Raw genomic sequence first — 23,014 nt, 5'->3', positions numbered from 1 at the left:
GTGTGGGTGTACATGTATACAAGTGGGGTTGTATTCACATGTGTGGGTGTACATGTGGGGTTGTGTACGTGTGTGGATGTACATGTGTATATGTGGGTTGTGTACATGTGTGTGGGTGTACATGTGAGGTTGTGTACATGTGTGTGGGTGTACATGTATACATGTGGGGTTGTTTACATGTGTGTGGGTGTACATGTGGGGTTGTGTACATGTGTGTGGATGTACATGTGGGGTTGTGTACATGTGTGGGTGTACATGTGTACATGTGGGTTGTGTGCATATGTGTGGGTGTACATGTGGGGTTGTGTACATGTGTGTGGATGTACATGTGTATATGTGGGTTGTGTACATTTGTGTGGATGTACATGTGGGGTTGTATACATATGTGTGGGTGTACATGTGAGGTTGTGTACATGTGTGTGGGTGTACATGTATACATGTGGGGTTGTTTACATGTGTGTGGATGTACATGTGGGGTTCTGTACATGTGTGTGGATGTGCATGTGTACATGTGGGTTGTATACATGTGTGTGGGTGTACATGTGGGGTTGTGTACATATGTGTGGGTGTACATGTGGGGTTCTGTACATGTGTGTGGGTGTACATGTGGGGTTGTGTATATGTGAGTGTGTGTACATGTGTATATGTGGGGTTGTGTTCATGTGTATATGCATACATGTATGCATGCGCATGTGTGTGGTGTGTATGTCAATGTGTGTATATCAGTGTGAGTGTGTATATGTGTGTATATATATAGGTTAGTGTACATGTGTATGAGTGTGCATATGTGTTTCTGTCTTTTGTGCTAGTGTGTATATGCATGTGTGTACAGATGCATGTGTCTGGGAGTGCGTGTGTCTATATGTGTGTGTGTAAGGGATGTGTGGGTATGGGTGTGCATGTGGGCGTGCTGAGGTTTTTGCCTGCTCTGTATTCTCCCTTCTTTGTGAGACAGGCTTTCCCTTTTTTATGCTAGTTGTATTTTCTTTGCCACAGTAATTAGCCTTGGATCTTGTGGCAATCTGTCGCCACTTCTTATATATCTGATTGGCACAGGACTTTGGCATGTGACACAGCTGGCTCAATCAGAGACACTCCACGCAACTGGGGAGAAGAGCCGCTTTCTATCCAGGCTGGAGGATGTACAGCTAAATGTTGCAGGAGTTGTCTCCCTCCCAGCATTGTAAAAATTGGAATGAAGCCAACACACACAGGAGAGCAGAAACAAAAGCAGAAAAGTGAGAAAATATCTGTGACATTTTGCATAAGCTAGTTTAGCTTTTCTGTTGCTTTAATCCTCCCGCCCTAGGGTACAACTTTAAGAAAACAAGGGCTGAGAAAACTGACTGACCTTTTATGAAAATAAAATTCATTTTTTTCAATTATGAAAATAAAACATCAACAGGAATAAAGAATCAAACATATAGAAATATAAAATTAAAATGGCATCTTCCCCAGTGAAACCCACAGCTTCACTGTTACTTAGAACTTTCTAGATTTCTCAATTTCTTTCTAGGAAAATATTAGCATGTACAAAAATAAAGCTCATATAAAGTCAAGCCTTGGGATGGGTGTTGTGATGCAGTGAGTTAAACCATTGCTTGGGAAGCCTGAATCCCATATGGGAATGCCTGGGACTGAGTCCTGTCTCCACCTCCAATCCTGGTTCCTGATAATGCAATAGGAAGACAGCAGATGATGGCCCAACTACTTGGGTTCTTACCACACAAATTGGAGGCCTGGATGAAGTGCCTGGCCCCTGGCTTTGGCTTGCTCACTGTTATGCCCTCACTGTTATGGACATTTGAGAAGTGAACCAGAAAATGGAAGATCGCTTTCTCTCTGTGTCTTTTCTTCTCTCTCTGTCACTCTGCCTTTCAAAAAACAAATAAATTGTTCTTTTTTCTTAGAAGAGGGAAGTCTTTGAAAACTTTCCGTAAGTCTTGGTATTATATAGTACACATTGGCTACCATTTGCTTTCACTCTAGAAATATATCTACTCCATTGTTTTGAATGAGCTACAGAGTATTCCCTTGCAAAGATATGTCATAATTCATTTCACCTGTCCTCTATCAGCAGTTACAAAAATAAAAAGAATGTTAAAGCATTTGAATCCAATGAAGAAGTAAGTTATTTTCTCCATATTTACACGCTATATAATAAATATTTTTATTTCTTTCACATGTACTTACAATGAGAATGTAAATTCTCATTTGAATGATGGAATATCTTAGCTATATAGCTTTAACTAAGATTTCATTTAGAATCCAAGAATAAATAGTTCAAAACAAATTCAATTTTGTACTTTTAAAAATAACTGTTGAGCCAGCGCTGCAGCTCACTAGGCTAATCCTCTGCCTGCAGCGCCAGCACCCCAGTTCTAGCCCCTGTTGGGGCATCGAATTCTGTCCCGGTTGCTCCTCTTCCAGTCCAGCTCTCTGCTGTGGCCCAGGAAGGCAGTGGAGGATGGGCCAAGTGCTTGGGCCCCTGCACCCGCATGGGAGACCAGGAGGAAGCACCTGGCTCCTGGCTTCAGATCGGCGCAGTGCACCGGCCGTAGCGGCCATTTGGGGGGTGAACCAACGGAAGGAAGACCTTTCTCTCTGTCTTTCGCTCTCACTGTCTAACTTTGCCTGTCAAAAAAAAAAAAAAAAACTGTCGGATTAAGAATTTAGCCTAAAGGTTAAGACATCTGTGTCCCAGACAGAAGTGCCTGGATTTGATTCCCGGCTGTAGCTCCAGGTTCCATTTTCCTGCCAATGCGGACCCTGGGAGGCAGAAGTGATGGCTCAAGTAATTGGGCTCCTGCCACCCTTGTGGGTGACCTAGACTGGCACCAGCACCAGCCCAGCCTAACAATTACAAATGTGTGGGACCTGAACCAGTGGATGGGAGCTCTGCCTACGTGTCTGTCACTGAATCTCTTCCTTTCCAATTAGAAAAATCTGCTAAATGTTTAAGCAGAGTAAATCTTTGCAATTATGACTCAAAATTTAAGAAATTTCTTTCCCATTTCTAGATGAATACAATATAAATTTTGTGGACAAGAAGGACCACGGAGAAACTCAAAACATTTCTCAGCCCGATGGCAGAACTGTTCTATACTCAGTTTACAGTTTTTACTTTCAAGAAATAAACCCATGTTTCCTTTTGTTCTTGTATTGTTTATTATGTGACATTTCAGATTTAATCCTTTAATTTCTTTAATATGTTAAAAATGGTGCTATTTCATAGAGGCATTCAATCAAAAGCCAGTGTTTTCCCGTGTGCATGTGGTGCTATCTCACCTGGATTTCCTCTTTGCATTTGATCCTGTGTATGTTTCATGCTGTCTCTGTTGTACACAGTTACATGCGTACAGTTTCTAGTTGCTTAGTGTGACTAAAAGCTCAGCACTCTGAAAACAAGGGGCCATCAATGTGGCATGGCAGGTTAAGCGGTCACTTGCAATGTCTACATCCCCACTGGCATCCTCTATCTGACTGCCAGCTTGAGCCCAGCTTCTCTGCTTCCAATTCTTCCTGCTATTGAAGGTCGTAGGTGGTGGCCCAAGTGCTCAGGCCCCTGCCACCCATTTAGGAAACTTGTATGGAATTCTAGGCTCTTGGCTTTGGCCTGGCCTGTCCCTGGCCATTGCAGCCATTTGGGAAGTTAGCCAGAAGTGGACAAATATTCTCTCTCTCTAATTTTTTTTAAATTATCTTTTGCAATGTGATCAAGGTAGCCTCAATAAGCTATTATCTTTGTGGTCTCCTTGATCTAGAAGAAATAATTTTACCATGTAATATGAGAAAGAAATACAGATGGTGTGCATTATAAAAGCTGCCACCTGTGACATCTGAGAAAAGAGTGATTGTCTGGGTTTTCATATAAATCTACTGAGCGCCCAATCAACAGTATATTAACAAGTTTAATTTTCTCTGATTTTCCACAAGGTACTCCAATTCTATGGCAGACACAGATCTAAATTTCATAACACATTTAGGAGGCAGAAAGAAATTTGCTATCACAAAAGGCTAATATTAAGCCTGCCCCCAAAAGTAGAGAGGATTAGATACTTTTGGGTCAACACTCCCAAACATTTCAAATTCTTTGAAGTGGCCAAATTTAAACCTCTTAATAGAGAATAGTGGACATTCCTTTCTACAGAACCACAACAACCGAAGAAGACAAAGGGTTGACTGTCCGCACTATAATGAATATTCCACATTCATATTGTGTCTTCCCAGAGAAATTCTGCAGATTCTGTGAACAATTATTTTCCCCAGTGGGTCAGTTTTAGTGCAGACTGAAGCAAGTGGGCTGTACCTACAGACTTGTGCCATGTATGAGCCATATAAAAATATAAAGAATTAGACCAAATTCTTAGAAAATAATAAATACATGTCCACAAATGTGGGCTAGCAGAAACAGCCTAGGAAGCAGCAGCAGATTCCTTTCACTAGAGAAACTGTTGAAAAATTTCTCATCAACAACTACTGCCCTCAGTTGCAGTAGACTTCTATAGCCCTTCAGATAGCTTTAAATAAATAACAATCATTACTTGACCCTTTCTCCCTCCTGTAGGAGTCAGAATACTATGTTTTGCTTGATCCAGTTGAGAAGTTTCGGAGCACTGCAGAATGTTCTGTTGTTGGGCGGAAGTGATAGTGGCACATTTAGGAACATTAGCCAGGAACAGCTCTGGAGAACAGCCAGCTGGCACAAGTGGCTGCTATTTCCAATACAAGATCAGCAAGCTCTTATTCCCTCCTGCACTGGAACTAGAAATATCTTTATAATCATAATTATACTGTATCACATACAATTACATTTTATTTAATGTTTATATGCACAAAGTGTGTGCATTTACAAAATACTTTCATTTTTAGTTAACATTCAGAATGTGCTTTGCAACACCAGTGATTTGATTTTTGCTATGTGCCATGTGGTTAACCACATGTAGAACTGGGGACTTTTTTTCAGAAACATATGGTCTTGCTGAAAATGTAATGCGAACGCACCCTGGAGTTCCTCACTGAGCAATCAGGAACTCCTTATAATCTCATGAAGGGTCTTATTCTCTGGAGAGCTAATACTTTTCTTACTTAATCAAAATTCGTTTGAATTTTTTACATAGAGGAACAGAGTTAAAAATTTTCAAATACATTTTCTCTTCTGTCCTAGTCATTTAAAAAAGAAAAATGAATTGCCAGTTGGTATGTGGTTTACCAAATACTCCCATCTTCCTCCCACGTAACTCCATCCTATATACCCTTCCAATTTAGTTTCCTCAAATGTAACCTTGGCAAAAGATGTTTCATTTGGCCTAAGTTTACAGTGGCCAACTTAACTTATGCTTAATAACAGTAAAATTATGAATACTTCTAACACAATTTATTGAGCGCCTATTATATAGTAGACACTGCACCAGGCAGTTTTCAGGGGTCAACATGGCAGTCATTATCAGGGGGTAATATTCCCAATGTTAACAACCATCAGAGCACATACTAACTTATCGGTATAGACACAGGTTATGACTACTCATATATCTAGAGTCCATTTATCAGGTGAATAGGAGCCCCAGTGTTTAGTTTGCTAAGGCTGCCCTCACTGGGTGGCTTAGACAACAGGTGTTTACTTTCTCACAGTCCTGAAGGCTGGGTATCTACGATCAAGGTGTCTCCACGTTTGGAAACGGAGGCTTTTGCTCCAGGCTCTCTCTTCAGCTTACACAACACCATCTTCTTGTGTTCTTAACCTCAGCTTCTCCCCTGTTTTAGTCTGTGTAAGGACAGCAGACATGTTGAATTAGACCCATGGGGGTGTGCGTTTGGTCAAGCGGTTTAGACGCCCACAACACACACTGGAGGACCTGGATTTGAACCCTGCCTCTGGCTCCTGACTCAGTGTCCTGTTCCTACAGAATCTGCTTCAAGTTCATGGGCTCCTGCCACCCTCATGCGAGACCTTTATGAGTTCCTGGTTCCCAGCTTCAGCCCTGGCTCAACACTTGCCGGCACAGGAATTTGGGAAGTGAACCAACAAATGGGAGCCCCTCTTCATCTGTCTCTATCTCTGTCTCTGTCTCTCTCTATCTCTACCTCTCTCTATCTCTATCTCTAATTTTCTCTACCTCTTCCCCTCAAAGAAATAATTTTTTAAATCATTTAAAAATGATTTGAGGGGGTGGGGCCGGCGCTGCGGCACAGCAGGTTGGAGCCCTGGCCTGAAGCGCCGGCATCCCACATGGATGCCGGGTCTAGTCCCGGCTGCTCCTCTTCCAATCCAGCTCTCTGCTGTGGCCTGAGAAAGCAGTAGAAGATGGCCCAAGTCCTGGGGACCCTGCACCCGCGTGGGAGACCAGGAAAAAGTTCCTGGCTCCTGGCTTCTGGCTTCGAATTGGAACCCCTCTAGCCATTTCGGCCAACCGGGGAATGAACCAGTGGATAGTCTCTACCTCCCTCTGTCTCTGTCTCTACCTCTCTCTGTAACTCTTTCAAATAACTAAAGTAAATCTTTAAAAAAAAATGATTTGCGGGGGAAGGGGAGCAGCACTGTGCTTTAGCGGGTAAAGCTGCTGCCTGCAGTGCCGGCAACCCATATGGGCACTTGTTCATGACCGGGCTGTTCCACTTCTGATCCAGCTCTCTGCTATGGGGTGGGAAAGCAGAAGAAGATGGCCCAAGTCCTTGGGCCCCTGCACCCGCACAGGAGACCCAGAAGAAGCTCCTGGCTCCTGGTTTCGGATCAGTACAGCTCTGGCCATTGCAGCCAATTGGGGAGTGATCCAGCGGAAGACTCTCTCACTCTCTCTCTCTATCCCCTTCTATCTCTGTGTAACTCTGCTTTTCAAATAAATAAATAAATCTTTAAAAAAAAAAGTGAATCACTGGCCATGCTAGTGAATTGCTTAAAAAAATGAATTAGGGTCTTTGCTACCAACCTCATTTTCACTTAATTACATCTTCAAAGCCCCTACCTCCAAATAAGATCACATTCTGAAGTAAGGGTCCTAGTACTTCATCATGTAAATTTTAGGAGAGGGGACAAAATTTAGCTCATAACACTTAATTATATTATCTCCCTCTTAGAAAAATGTTATCTGAGAGAAAGAGAACATGTTCCTATCCTGTGGTTAACTTCCCAAACGCCACAGCACCCAAGGCTGTGACAGATCCAAAGACTAGAGACTGGGACGTAATCTGGGTCTCTTACATGGGTGGCAGGAACCTGCCTATTCTGAGCCTTCGTCTACTGCCTCTCACGGTCTACACTAACTACAAGCTGGAATCAGCAGCCAGAGCCAGGCATCAAACCCAGGTACTTAATCAGTGTCTTCACTGCTGGACTAAATGCCTGCCCTCTCTCCTTTTTGAGATAATGAAATGACTCCTAGTTTAAGTATCTTACATAAGGTCCTATAACTGACAACCTAAAATTGGAATTCAAATCCAGGTTTGTCAAAGCTCAATGTCAATGTTATAAGTATGAAATCTTTAAGTAATTATTTTTAATTATTTAATTTTCTTCTTTAAAATATTTTATTAGAATTTACATTGAGCCAGAGATTTGCCTGTTTAACCTTGTGAAAAGCGTATCTTAGCATCCTGATAAACTAATGAGTCAGCAATTTTCTGGGCATCCACCTAATTAGCTCGTCAGTGTGGGGTAAACATGAGCATTAATTCGACATTTTGGATTCAAATGCCTCGACCAAGCCAGGAGAGGGACAAGAGTGACCACGATGTGTGGTCGGCTGTGGGCCACCCTGGAGGCGTTAGGTGTGATGACCAATACAGGCAAGCAGCAGGATTGTCTTGATGAAGCTCACACTTAGAGTTGCATCTGATTCCAGCCCTGGGAGAGGCAGAGGTAGCTCCACACTGGAGATGGGTGGGGGGAGGGGGTGGCAGTAAGCAGCAGGGACGGTGCAGCAGACCTTATAAGAAAGCACGTGGCAGCCAGGCAGCCCTTCCGAAGGGCTTGTGAGGAAAGGGGTGGAGTCAGGAGACCCTAGCAGCAGGCTATGTGGAGGCTGACTTCGCAGTGCATGGGGAGTATGCCCTTGACATTCACAAACATACTAGAAGGAGACCTGGTAAAAATGCTTACGTTCCAAGGTGAGGGAAACTGAGTGCCAGGGAGGCCTTAGCAAACTCAGACGTTCATGCTTATGATACTTCACTTAAATACGGACTAAGGGGAACCGAAAATGTTTATCATTCCAGTTTTAAAACAATGTTCCTGGGCCGGCACCGCGGCTCACTAGGCTAATCCTCCGTCTTGCGGCACCGGCACACTGGGTTCTAGTCCCAGTCGGGGCGCCGGATTCTGTACCGGTTGCCCCTCTTCCAGTCCAGCTCTCTGCTGTGGCCCGGGAGTGCAGTGGAGGATAGCCCAAGTCCTTGGGCCCTGCACCCCATGGGAGACCAGGATAAGTACCTGGCTCCTGCCATCGGATCAGCGCGGTGCGCCGGCCGCGGCAGCCATTGGAGGGTGAACCAACGGCAAAGGAAGACCTTTCTCTCTGTCTCTCTCTCTCACTGTCCACTCTGCCTGTCAAAAAAAAAAAAAAAAAAAAAAAAAAAAAAAAAAAACAATATTCCTATAGAAGCTTCACAATAGATTTTATTTAATTTAAGTGACATTTATTTAATTCAGGTGACCAGGAATTCAAGATTTATTCTTACATAGTTTATGAGACTAAAAAAACTTAGCCTTAGTAACGGGTGATAATATTTCATTAGTATTAGCATCAGAAAGATATTTAGTTGTCATTTTCAAACTTTGAGAGAGGGAGAGAGAGAGAGAGGGAGGGAGATAGAGGGAGAGAGAGTGAGAGAGGGAGGGAGAGGGAGAGAGAGAGAGGGAGAGAGAGGGAGGGGGGGAGAGAGAGGGAGGGAGAGGGAGAGACAGAGAGAGGGAGGGGGAGAGAGAGAGGGAGGGAGAGGGAGAGACAGAGAGAGGGAGGGGGAGAGAGAGAGGGAGGGAGAGGGAGAGAGAGAGAGAGGGAGGGAGAGGGAGAGACAGAGAGAGGGAGGGAGAGGGAGGGGGAGAGAGAGAGGGAGAGAGAGAGAGAGAGGGAGGGAGAGGGAGAGAGAGAGGGAGGGAGAGGGAGAGAGAGAGGGAGGGGGGGAGAGAGGGAGGTTCCATCTGCTGAGTAGCTCCCCAGATGCCTGTGCTTCTAGAAGCCAAAGCCAGGGAGGAGCTTGGAACTCAGTCCAAGTCTCCCACAGTGTGCAGGAACACAACTGCTTACACCATCACTGCTGCGTCCCAGGGTTCACCTAAGCAAGAAGCTAGAAGCAGAAGGTGAGAATTTAATCCCGGCGCTCTTCCATGGGTTAGGGGTATCTTAACTGGCATCTTAGTTGCTGGGCCAAACCCCCCCCCCCAAGAATGCTTTTAAGAGTTAACAAGAGTGCAGTGGAGGATGGCCCAAGTGCTTGGGCCCTGCACCCCATGGGAGACCAGGAGAAGCACCTGGCACCTGCCATCGGATCAGTGCGGTGCACTGGCCGGCCACAGCGCGCCGGCCGCGGCGGCCATTGGAGGGTGAACCAACGGCAAAAGGAAGACCTTTCTCTCTCTCTCTCTCTCTCACTGTCCACTCTGCCTGTCCAAAAAAAAAAAAAAAAAAGGAGTTAACAAGAAGAGCTATTAATAATCACCATGGAAATCCAAGTCCTTGATACACACATATGTGTAAACCTCAACTGTGTTGAGCAAACTAAGATTTAAGTGACTCTACGAGAGGCAAGAATAGCAGAAAACTGGGTACTTGCAATGGACCCAGAGATGCAGTCCGGCTTGGATCTCTGGGTCCTGGGAGTGGTATGCACACGCAGGCTTTCCTGCCACCCTTTCAGCTCCAGGGAGCTGCCTTGCCCAAGATCGTGTGCCCCTGAGGCAGTCCCGGCATCTCATCCACACGGTAGGATTCCCTCAGGTCACTTTGCTGTTGAGCTCCCTGGGACTGACTTCTGCCTCCACCAAATATTCCTTCTTTCCTGCAGGTGTTGATCTCAAGGGCACTGCCTAACAAACACCTTGCAAACTAAACACATCTCGGAGCCTGCTTCCCACAACACTCACAGTGCTGTAACAACCCACAAAGTGACTACAATCCCAGACTCGGAAACCCACACACTGCCTGCTTGGGACCTGGGCTCCCCCACTTATTTGCTACAGAACAGTGGGAAGTTACTTAGCCTTGATTTCTCGTGAAGTGTATATAAAGATAGAACCTACCTCATAGTGTTTCTGTGCGATTTAAATGAACAGCTACGTGGAAGCATCTAGAAGAATACTTAGAACATGGGAAGGCCTCAGGAGGTCTTAGCTGCTGTTGCTGGTATCAGTGAGCGTATTTTCGGTCTGTAAGTTGGGGATGATCCAGCACCTGCAGCACACAGGCTACGCATCACAGTTTGCGTGGACTAAGCACCCCACGGCTGGGTCCTTACTCGTATTTCAAATCCATGTGAGCCTCCTGCCAAGTCCTCAGTGACGTCACATGTCTGTCACCCAGACGCCAGCACGTTCTTCCCAATGAGGAAATTCTCTGCCAGGACCCAGGTTTATTTTGGTATTCCTGGTTGCTTCCTCCCAGTATTCCCACAGCCGGGTCCCTGAGAGTCGCTTCCAGATTCTCACAACCACAACCTGCCCAGCTGAACACCCAGCCCTTACTGATGAGCTGACGCAGGCTGACTTATCGCCAAGGCACCTCATCCTTCCCTTCTCATCCCTCTAGACCAATCCCCCAGCTTCAACCATAGCTGTCCTTCCCGCCCAAAGTTCCCAAACCTTGTCAGGCTGTGGAGACTTCAGTCCCCTTGTTACATTACCTGGCCTTTGCTGATGGACCCCAAGCTTCAGTTCCACTCACTGTGATGGAAAGGAAACCTCTCATGGCAATAAGTCACAAGAGACATGGGGATGTTACAAACGTGGCTCCATAACACCAACCATGATGAATGTCAGGAGGCTGACGAGGTTTTAAAGAAAATCTTCCCAAGTGGCCTGCACGGCGGTACTCGGCCCATTAGCTGCAACTGAGGTGATAATCTAGCTTGTAACAACAACAACTGCTTCTACAGCAAGAAAATGAACATTTCTCTTTGAGATGTTGTCTACTCATTCTAAATAATGAAACTGTGAGAGAAAAGGTGGACTATTTCATCTTGATTATTGTGGTCTTTAAGTAAGACGGGAATAGTGAAGACTAAATTGCCTGCATAATTCCTTGCTTCAACATATTGGCCAATTGTTTCTGTTAATAAAACACATATTTCATATTTACAATTAAGTTACTCTAATATTTTAAATAAAAACTGTTTTGTAAAATAAACATTTTTATTGCTAAGGAAAATGTTGAAAATAAAACATTTGGTTTTAGCACATTAGTTTAAGAGACAGTGGTTCTTTGTGTTGACATTTTAAAATGTATCTCAATATTTATGGCTAAATTGGATAAACTCACACATACCTCTTAATATTGTTACAAATTTCTCCTTTAATTTGTTTTGATAAATAAAAAACTAAATCAGCTTTGTTTTCTGATGTTTAAGAAGATTTATTCAGGGGCCAGCATTGTGGCACAGCAGGTTAATGCCCTGGTCTGCAGTACCTTCATCCCATATGGGCACTGGTTCAAGTCCCAGCTGCTCCACTTCCGATCCAGTTCTCTGCTATGGCCTGGGAAAGCAGTACAAGATGGCCCAAGCACTTGGCCCCCTGCACCCATGTGGGAGACCCAGAAGAAGCTCCTGGCTCCTAGTTTTGGATTAGCACAGCTCCTGCCATTGCAGCCATCTGGGGAGTGAATCAGCAGATGGAATACCTTTCTCTCTCTCTATCTCTGCCTCTCTGTAACTCTGCCTTTCAAATAAATAAGTAAATCTTATTTGAGAGGAAGACATAGAGGAGGAGGGGGAGGAGGAGGAGAGAGAGAGAGAGAGAGAGAGAGACCTCCATCTCTTAGTTTACTCCCCAAATGGTCGCAACAGCCAGGTCTGGATCAAGCCTAAACCAGGAACCTGAAACATCACCTGGGATTCCTACATAAGTGGCAGGAGCCCTAGCACTTGGGCCAGCTTCTACTGCTTTTCTAGGCACATTGGCAGAGAGCAGCAGTGGAAGTGGAGCAGCTGGGACTTCAACAGGTACTCTTAAATGGGTGCCGGCTTCCCAAGCAGCGGTGGAACCCACTGTGCCATAATGCTGGCCTATATTCTGTTGTTAATATAAACTCTCTCAGGGAAAAAATATCAAATTAAATCCCTGCTTCAGACCAGAGTGTGTGAACCTGCTATCCCGGAGCCTCTGTTCTCAACGGAGGTCAGGAGCTGGAGTGAGGCTCTCCTGATAAACCAGTGGCATTTCAGGCCAACCGTTCAAATGTGATGTCAAGATGTTTACAGAAAATGATTCCATTGAAATCACATCAATTTTAGAAAATAATATATGTATGGCTGAGGAAACTCTGTGTCCACCCTCTTAAGTCACAGCTAATTCTGAGAATAAAATCAGTACAGATAGATTAACAGGTGCAAAGCATCACGCCTTGCCCAACACAGGAGTCCTCTAGTGAACTGCACAAAGAATAGGAAACTGAAAATGTGGCCATAGTATGCGGGGAAGCTTAAAAGAAAAAGTCCTTCTAAGAAGATCTGTTTGATATTCTCTGCCCCAACTTCTCTCCATAATGCAGAGACACCGCCTCTCCTTGGACACGGGCAGACCTTCTTTCACGTGGCAATGCCTCTTCTGTTTCCTTTCTGAACCCCTTCTCCTTCCAGCAGCTCGAAAGTCAGCGTGATTTTCTTGCAACTACTGTTTTCCAAGCGTCTTCAACTTAAAGAGTTAATATGCCGGTCGGGGCGCCGGATTCTGTCCCGGTTGCTCCTCTTCCAGGCCAGCTCTCTGCTGTGGCCCAGGAAGGCAGTGGAGGATGGCCCAAGTGCTTGGGCCCTGCACCCCATGGGAGACCAGGAAGAAGCACCTGGCTCCTGGCTTCGGATCAGCGCAGTGCGCCGGCCACAGCAGCCATTGGAGGATTAACCAACGGCAAAAGGAAGACCTTTCTCTCTGTCTCTCTCTCTCTCACTGTCCACTCTGCCTGGCAAAAAAAAAAAAAAAAAAAAAAAAAAAAGTTAATATGCCAAAGCGATGGATTTTTAACTCCTTCATGTGTATTCATCTCCATATTTTGTAATAAGGAATAAATACTTCAAAATCCCCAATGACCATGAAACAGGTAAAAACCATTTTATGACTGCAACAGTTCCTTTGCTGGTGGAAACCCACAATGGAGGTGCTGAATGGTGAGAAAATGAAGCTGTGGATTCAGCCGCCTATGAGGCTTCTTGCTCTTGATTTTCACTGTCAGGCTCTCCTATAAATAGGTATGCCTTGTCAATCAACCTGCTTCTAGATGTGTGGTTAGCATAGCAGGGGACCAAGGACTCTGCAGTGGTCTTAGAAAGCTGCAGCTGGAGATCTTTAAAGGTCCTAACGGATACACATCCTGTTTTGATCCTGGATATGGCTTCTAACATGTCTGGGACCTACATTTTACAGCTACCCATATGCTACCTTTCCACTGCAATTGTATTATATATATATAAAATATATATTATTACATAATACAATATATTGCACAATATATTGTACAATATAATAATATAATATAATAATAATATAATTATATATATTATATATATTATAAATATATCAGAATACCATAGTTGAGAAAATGTAGACTAAAAGAGGAAAATTAATTGACTTGTACTCATTAAAATAAAAAGAGAAAATTTTTGAATTCCTCTAGCTAAGTCACTCCCTCCACTACTACCCAACACCACACCTATTATTCTTTAGATGTTGGCTTTATTATAAAAAATCCTTGAGTAGTTGCTTTGGCTACCCCAAAAGCCTGGAACCATGGAATCAAATAGAGTGGTCAAACAGTAAAATCCAATCAAGTAGATTTTGGAATCCCGTTTTCTCTGTTTCAACACTTAGGGAAATGGGGCTTTCTTCCCACTACTGTATTTGACATCCTGGGGAGGACTCTAACTCCCCTAGCTTGTGTTATACCATTACTCCTGTGATCAAGAAGATGAAACAAATTAATTTGTTCAAGAAGAACGAAACTGTTACCAGAGGGAGAGCAAATAAGAGCTGCCCTCTATGAGAAATACCTCTGTCTCTAATGTCAACTTTGAACAAGTCACTGCTTGTTACAATGCATGGAAGACACATATGTTCATAACACTGCCATTTGAAGTATTATTGAAACTTGGAACTTTTGTTCCTGAGCATACTAGGATTAACAGTTCTAAGTCTTGAACCCAGAAAGACTGACCTGTTTATCTAACACCAATCCAGATCATTGTTCCAAGTCACTTCCAGAATCTGAAGTAAATGACAATGACAATATTAGCTCACTCTTTAATAGAGAGCCCCACACTCAGTAAGAGACATAATTTGTGGCAGGTTCACTGTTCACTGATGTTGAAATAAGCTTGAGGAACACAATGGTTTTCTAGGAACGTCAGGATTCTTTCTTTCTTATAAGTGAAATCGATGCCTAGTCCTTAGCCATGACACAGTTCTACTCTGTGTTTCCAAGAGTTGGAAATGGGTTCCAAGGACAAGAAGAAGACCATAAAGATATGATGTTCTCATTAAAAAGTATAGTGACCAGGTATGTCAGTGATATACTTTCTAAGTCAAGGAGAAAGGCACAAGACGAGGTGGGGTTTTTCTATTTTAAAGTAAGGAGTCTAGTCATTATTGCAAGTGGCCCAATACTACAGGGATTCATAAGAAAAATGAGAAAGCAATGCAAGCTGTGCAGTAAAGCTGCCGTTCATTGCAACATACTGCTAATTGTTCTTTATATAAATTCTCCAGATGAATACTATTCTGGCAACAGCAGAAAAGAGTCTTGAGATTATAGCCCATCTCATTCGTAAAACATCCCAAATTCCTATTAAGATGACGAATCACAATGTTTCTAAAGAAGTATGACTCATTCACTGTCTAGCAGGTGAATAATCACTGGGTTAAGAGAGTCCCTAACAATTTTATAGACGTAATAGCATATTATAGCTCTTTTTAATAATAGGTCAAAAATACTGAATCTTGCCTTTTAACTGCTGTTACTTTAAAAAGTTATGATAATAACTCAAGTATATATAAATTAATTGAGCTTTTCAGAGCTGTTCAAGACAATTTATTATTGAACTTAATACCAGAATCATGGCTATAATGGTAATACAAAGCAGAACAAACAAAATAAACAAAACATCAGGACCAATAACTTAACCACTCAAAAGAAAAAACAAAGGAGTTTGAATTATCATACTCCCCAGCCAAAACCCTCATCAATTTAAATTTATTTTTAAGAAGTCCAGAATATCAGTTATAAGTACCTAACAAACAGGAAATAAATTATATAAAATCAAATTGAAATCCATCCAATGTAGCTTGGATGTCATACACAAAATAGAGCAAAATAAACACAAATACATAATCTATTCTACTGAATATAAGTAGATGTCCATTTGAGGAAATGGACTCAATTTTAAAAACACAATGAGTGAGTAAGACAGTTGGCTTTCTTTTCTCAATGATGACTTGGTGGGTTCCACTCCTGGTTGTTTATTTGGTGGCCATATTCCAAACCAACTTGAAATGCTAGTCTGTCTAGCTGCTGTCTATCAGTGGCTGATTCTATCATGGCAGATTATGGTTTTCATCGAGTGATTTAGCCTACCAAAATGAGGTCAACAGATATGCTAGTTCATTCAACAGCCTTTTAAACAGCACATATGTTTTATAAACCAAGAAAACAGATGCATAGTCCATGAAGTTAAATCAAGCTAGTTCAAAGCTCATGGTAAAGGGAACTAAGATCTCAGTGTTATGTTGGGAAGAGCTGATGAAGGCGGAGAGTTCTGCTCCAGCTCCCAGGGGGGACAGCAGAGAAATTGTTTTACTGCAGGTGAGCTGCTGGCGTGTTACTTGCTCATCACACGTGCCAACCTTGGGCAGGCCTCTTTGTCATTACTTATAACTGCCAATTTACAAGATGGCCCAGTAGGGAATGAAAGACCAACTGGAACAAATAGAGGTTTTACCACAGCTGCTATCTGTCTACTCGAGTCAGCACAAGTAGTGAATCTTAAATAGGAAGAAGCAACCCAAATACTATTCCATTCAGGTGGCAGACCCACCACAGGCCTGAGAGATGGACACGGGCCTCACGAGCTGACATCCGTGGAGCATAGTGGACCAGGTATGCAGGCTTATAGCTGAGAGAAAAGACTTGATTTGAACACACAAAGCTTTTTTCTCTGTACTAACTGGCGCAGGACATGTCTACGGTTTTGTCCTAGTAACTTTACCTTGAGTTCAGATTGCAGGGACGATGCAACCAGTTAAGCAGAAGCACCAGTGGAAGCCTGGATGCAGAAATCTATGGGAAATGCACAAGGACAAGCCTGATGACCAGACTAAACTGGAATATGAGCAGCTCATATTGAAAAAGGGACTTCTGTCTGCCTCGAATATTTCTGCTGTGCCATTTATCTCCCTCTGGTCCTGTGAGTGTGTTTTTAGGCCTCTCCAGTGAAAAGTTGTTCTGGGCATAGCATAAGGCTCATCTGTTCACCCTGGTCTTACTTTGATTTGACCTTTCAGTTAAATTGGCATTTTGTAGTTGTTTGGAAACTATGCCTTGGGGAGGGAGTTTGCTGGGGTGAGCAGGGAGGGTACTGAAGCAAACGAACCCAATTTATAACCATTTTGGTAGCATACTGACAGTGGAAGGTCATGCTATGATGTTTTGAATGCATTTCTGGGGACTATGTCAGCCCCCCTAATGTTGCTGCAAGTTAGAACTTCAGTTTGGATCTGACTTTAAAGCACAATAGAAATGACTCCAGGAGCTTTTAAAAGTACCTATGCCTAGTTCTCATCCCTGTACATTTAGATTTAACTGGACTAGGATGGAGACCAATCATCAGTTTTTAAAATAGCTTCACAGACTGTCTAATGCGCACCAGGGTATAGAACTCTCGATTATTGAAAAGAAAGCCAGAGAAATACCACGGACAGAGACACGTGAGGGCTGCTCTATAAGGCCATGTCTGCTGTTGTCGGGAAGGGACCAGGCACACTAGCAGCACTGGCTCTGTCATTTCACGGGATGTTGATCTCTAGGTTTCTTTGCCAACTACCTAATCAATCAGAAATCCTTGCATAGAGATGGCCATTTTGCCTAGTGGTTAGGATACCTGCATCCCATACTGGAGTGACCAAGCTCCACGTTTAGCTTTGGCTTCTTGCTCTAGATTCCCACCAGTTCAGACCCTGGGGAAGCAGCAGCGATGGCTCCAGTACGTGTATTCTTCTCACCCATACGAATGAACTGGATTGCGCTCCTGGCTCCTGGCTCCTGGCTTTGGCCCTGCCCAGTTCTGGCCACTGAGGGCATTTGGGGAGTAAGCTAGTTGATGGGAGCACCCTCTTCCCATCCTCTATTTTTCTATGTCTCAAATTAACTAATTAATTTTTTAAACAGCCTTGTATAAAGTTGTGTAGGGTGGGATCTTATGACCCTCCCTCAGTGTTTAAAGTGTACGCACACACACACACACACACACACACACACAAAGGTACTTCAGAAGGTTATGGAAATGGAATTAAAAGCTATGTTTATTTTGGTGCAAAATATTTTGAAATTTATACAACTTTTTTTCGTATTACACATTTTCCACACACTCTTTGAAGACTCTTTGTATGTAAGGTTTCCAAATTAATTTGCAACAAAATGAACTTAGCTTTTAATTCCATTTTCCACATACTTTTGGCACTATCTTCCTGTCTATCCTGACATGCACAAGGGACACATACCGGTCAATGTCTTTAAACAACAGTGGCATGTAGGGAAAGTTCCATATAAGGAAATCTTGCTGAAGGAATGCTAGAGAGATGATTATAACCATAATGGCCTCTCAAAAGTATAAATCTTCTCTAATTTGGCCTTCAATTTCCTTTTAAATTTGTCATTAAAGATATCCTTCTGCATCTAAAATTTGATAATCTACCACAGTAAGGAAGGATTCAGTTTTTAAATTGACACAATTTCTTTGATAAAGTAAAGGCTGTCAAAATTATATGTAGAAGCCCTAAGGCAGGAGGGAAGATACTTTCCATCTTGGTGGTAAATAAAGTTCTTGACAGTCAGTGTCTGAGTGAAAGAGAGTGGTCCAGCTGGCAGTCCCCCGACAGTCATTCTGTGGCATGATGGAAGAAGGATTAAGGATGGGGCACATAATTAGCTTTCATCAAAGTGCCATGACAGAATCTGCCCCTCTGTGGAGCTAGCCTTACGGAAAAGATCATTATACCCAATGCCATTCTATAAATTGGTTGCATTATGCACCCTATGATAAAAAATGTTTGACATTCCATGAAGCCTACATCAAGAAAAGCACAGCCCATGAATTATGATTTAAGTGGAAAGCAACCTCGTGGGAAGAGAAGAGTTTAGTCCATGACAAGCAATTCTGGTTTTGCAATTCCTTTGTGCTCCAGGTTTCAGTGGACTGATACACAGGAAGTGGTAAGTGATTTAACTCTTATTGCTCGGTATACAACGTTCACTGCCATTAGAATTGATACTGGATATTGACAAAAAACAATTTGCCCTTCAATTTTGTGCAGCAAGCACAAGATTTTATGTCATGCATTCTGGGTTCTGACCCTAAATTTTCAAATAATTACCAACTGAATATTTCTGTATCGTGTTTCTTACCACCTAAAAACAACCGGATTCTATTCTTCATTTCTTTGTTCATTGAAGAAATATTCATTGTTGCTAGTCATGTGCCTAGGCACCTTGCCAAGTACCAAGGACACACAGGTGAGTATACATGCACCTTGTCCACAGTTTGTAGCCTAGACTGCTAAATAAGTATGAACTATTCTGCCCTTAAAGTTGGAAACTTAGTCATTTTCTTGTCTACTTTACATATATATTTCTACCACTACAATTATAAACACACACAAAGTAGGCAAGAAAGTGACTAATTTGGTTGGTGAAGGGAGGTGGGAGTCTCGGCGTAGACTTCAGAGGGAAGACATTCTGTAGCAGTCATGAATTGACAGCACTGTATTACTTTAAGCTCCTATGATATTAAAATGGAAAATAAATCAATAACTGCAATGCCTTGAATGTTTCCCCCTCAAAGTTCACAAGTTGGAAACTTAATCCTTAAACTCATTTATAAACGGAGCTGGGAGGTGAGTCCTTTGGAGGTAATTGAGATTAGATGAGGGCATGAGGGTGGGAGGGTAGGGAACCTCAATGACATCAGTGGCTTTACAAGAAGATGAGGAGAGGCCTGGCCAGCTGCTGGCTCCTTCTACCACGTGATGCAGTCTACCACGCTGTGATGCAGAGCAGACGTTGGCAACCACACTCCTGGACTTTCCAGCCTTCATAATTGTGAGCTAAACACACTTCCACTTTTTTATATATTTCCCAGTCTCAGGTGGTCAGACTAAGACTCAGAAATCAGACTAAAACAATAATAAATGGATTTCTATAAGTCTGTTGCTATCTCTCCTACATATACGTTGCAAGAATTTGTCCTAAGTCTAACAGACCTGAGTCCTGTGGAGTACTTGCACCTTCAAAAAACAATATCTATTAGCAGTTTACCATCCCTTCAGTCAGTTACTGTGGAATTCTTGCTATATTCTTAGCTTTGTACTACATATACACTTGTCAGATGACAGGCACTAAAACGTGGTTTTGCCTTTAATAAGTCTATAGGCAGCTGAGGGAAAGTATTTGCAAATAAATAAAGGGTTTATATGATAATGAACATTATAATAGATATAGGTAAAATACACTATAGGAACACTCAAAAAGGGGGCCCTTTGTTTTCAGTGGATGGAGAATTATCAGCAGAACAATGACACCACTCATTTGTTAATCTCATATATCACATGAGTATTTCCCATGACTATCTCCTTTAATTCTTACTGCAATCCCATAAGGCACACATCATTTGTCATTTTAAAGATGGACAAACTGAGGCTTAGAGAGTTTTGTAATGTAGACTAAAATTAGTTATTCTTTAACAAAATGGATTTCATACACAAGTCGGCCTGAGCCTGAAGTCCTCATGTGCATTCATAATGCAACAGAGCTTCCCCTAAGAGACGCTCCCTAAGGAGGTGGCTCTGTTTATCTCCTAGGGCCTCCACACACTGAGTGACTTAAAGTAATGGAAATTGACTCTAACACAGTTCTAGAGGCTGTAAGTCCAAAATCAAGGTGTCAGCAGGGCCGTGCTCCCTCCAAAAGCTCCAGGGGAGAAAACCCTCTTGCCTCTTCCAGCTTCAGTGACTCCCGGTGTTTCTTGGTTGGGCCATCAGGACACCAATCTTGCCTCCTTCTTCCCACGGCCTCCTGCCTTTGCATCTTTGTGTCTTCTCCCCGCTGTCTCCTATAAGGACACTGATCACTGGATGCAGGACCCATCATAATTCCTGAGGAAGTCACCTAAAAATCCTTACTTTAATGACGTCCGGAAAGACCCATTTTTTCCAAATGTCACATTCACAGGTAATAGGGGTTAGGATTTAAGTACCTTTTTGAAGGTCACAATTTAAATCACTAGGGTGGTACTTCAAACAAAGAGAAGTATGCTGAAAGCAAAGTTCAAAAACTAGAGAGTGACCAGATGCAGAAAGTGTGGCCTATTGAGGTAAGTCATTAGAGCACATTCAAACTTAAGAATCACTCAGGAATTTTTATATGAGGGGAGAACATAATTAAATATGCACATGATAAAAGTCACTCTAAGGCTAGCATAGTGGAAGCAATATGGGATGAGAATCTGTGGGCAAGGATATCCATTATGTGGCACTTGGTATAACCTAGGTGAAAGAGTTTGGTTAAGTATCAGGATACAAGATTAACACACAAAAATCAATAGCCTTTGTATACACAGACAATGCCATGGCTGAGAATGAACTTCTAAGATCAATCCCACTCACAGTAAGTCCCCAAACTATGTTAGAATAAATTTACCCAAGGATGTCAAAGATCTCTACAACAAAAATTTTAAGACATTAAATAAATAGAAGATGACACAAAAAATGGAAAAATCTTGCATGTTCATGGATTGGAAGAATCAACATCATCAAAATGTCCATGCCATCAAAAGCAATTTACAGATTCAATAAAATTCCAATCAAAATAACAAGACATTCTCCACAGATCTAGGGAAAAAAAAAGATGCTAAAATTCATATAGAAACACAAGAGACCCCAAATAGCTAAAGCAATCTTATACAACAAAAACAAAGCCAGAGGAATTACAATACCAGATTTCAAAACATGCTACAGGGCAGTTATAATCAATCCTGCCTGGGTCTGACCAAAAAACAGATGTGTAGACCAGTGGAATAGAACAGAAATCAATCTAATCTTCCACAACCAATTTATCTTTGATGAAGAAGCTAAAAGTAACCCCTGGAACAAGGACAGTCTCCTCAACAAATAGTGCTGTGAAAACTGGACTTCTGCAAGCAGAAGTATGAACCAAGACCCTCCCTACCTTACACCTTACACAAAAATCCATTCAAAATGGATCAAAGACCTAAATCTATGTCCAGATACCATCAAATTACTAGAGAACATTTAAGAAACCCTCAAGACACTGGCATAGGTAAAGAATTCTTGGAAAAGACCCCAGAAGCACAGGCAATCAATGTCAAAATTGACAAATGGGATTACATCAAGCTGAGAAGCTTCTACACGGCAAAAGAGACACTCAGCAAAGTGAAGAGGCAACCCACAATATGGGAGAAAACATTTGTAAACTATGCAACTGATAAAGAATTAACATCCAGAATCTAGAAAGAGCTCAAGAAATCCAACAACAGCGGCCAGCGCTGTGGCTCACTAGGCTAATTCTCTGCCTGCAGCACTGGCACCCAGGGTTCTAGTCCCAGTCGGGGTGCCGTATTCTGTCCCAGTTTCCCCTCTTCCAGGCCAGCTCTCTGCTGTGGCCCAGGAGTGCAGTGGAGGATGGCCCAAGTCCTTGGGCCCTGCACCTGCATGGGAGACCAGGAGAAGCATACGAAATGCATGAAGTTTGCATGCCTTAAATAAAAGGTTTCTAGGTAAAAAAAAAAAATTAGTCATATCAGTCTATTATGTATATAGGAAATTATTTTGGAGAGGCAGAAACAGAGAGACAGAGACACACTTATGAAGGGCAAGGAGAGAGAGAGAGATCAAGTGCTCCCGTAGCTGATTCCCTCCAGAAATGCCTGCCACAGACCCTGGATGAGGCTGAAGCTAGGAGGCAGGAACTTAATCCAGGTCTCTCAAATGGATAGAAAGAACCCAATTACTTGAGGTATCAACACTGCCTCTCAGGGTTTGCACTAGCAGGAAGCTTCAGTGAGGAGCTGGAGTGGCTTTCAAACCCAGATAACTCATATTGTTATACAAGATACAGTTGTCCCAAATGGCCGCCACGGCCTGAGCTATGCCGATCCGAAGCCAGGAGTCAGGTGCCTCCTCCCAGTCTCCCTGCAGGTACAGGGGTCCAAGCACTTGGGTCATCCTCCACTGCCCTCCCGGGCCACAGCAGAGAGCTGGACTGGAAGAGGAGCAACTGGGACTAGAACCCAGAACCCCCATGGGATGCCAGCACCTCAGGCAAAGGATTAACCAAGTGAGCCACAGCACTGGCCCCAACTTCTAGTTTAAACAGATCCACAAGGTCTATTTTATTTTAATAATCAGGTGAAATAAAGTTCTGGGTTATAAAATATGCTTTAACATCATGTTATAAGACTTATTCGCTGGGAAGACATTGTGATACAGCAGGTTAGGTCATGCTTGGGATATCTGTACCCCATAACAAAGAGCCAAAGTCCCAGCTACTCGGCACGTCTGACACAGCTTCTTGATGCAACCCTGACATAT

Source organism: Oryctolagus cuniculus, chromosome 8, assembly GCF_964237555.1.
Source record: "Oryctolagus cuniculus chromosome 8, mOryCun1.1, whole genome shotgun sequence".
Lineage (NCBI taxonomy): Eukaryota > Metazoa > Chordata > Mammalia > Lagomorpha > Leporidae > Oryctolagus > Oryctolagus cuniculus.
This window is presented reverse-complemented; position numbering follows the sequence as displayed.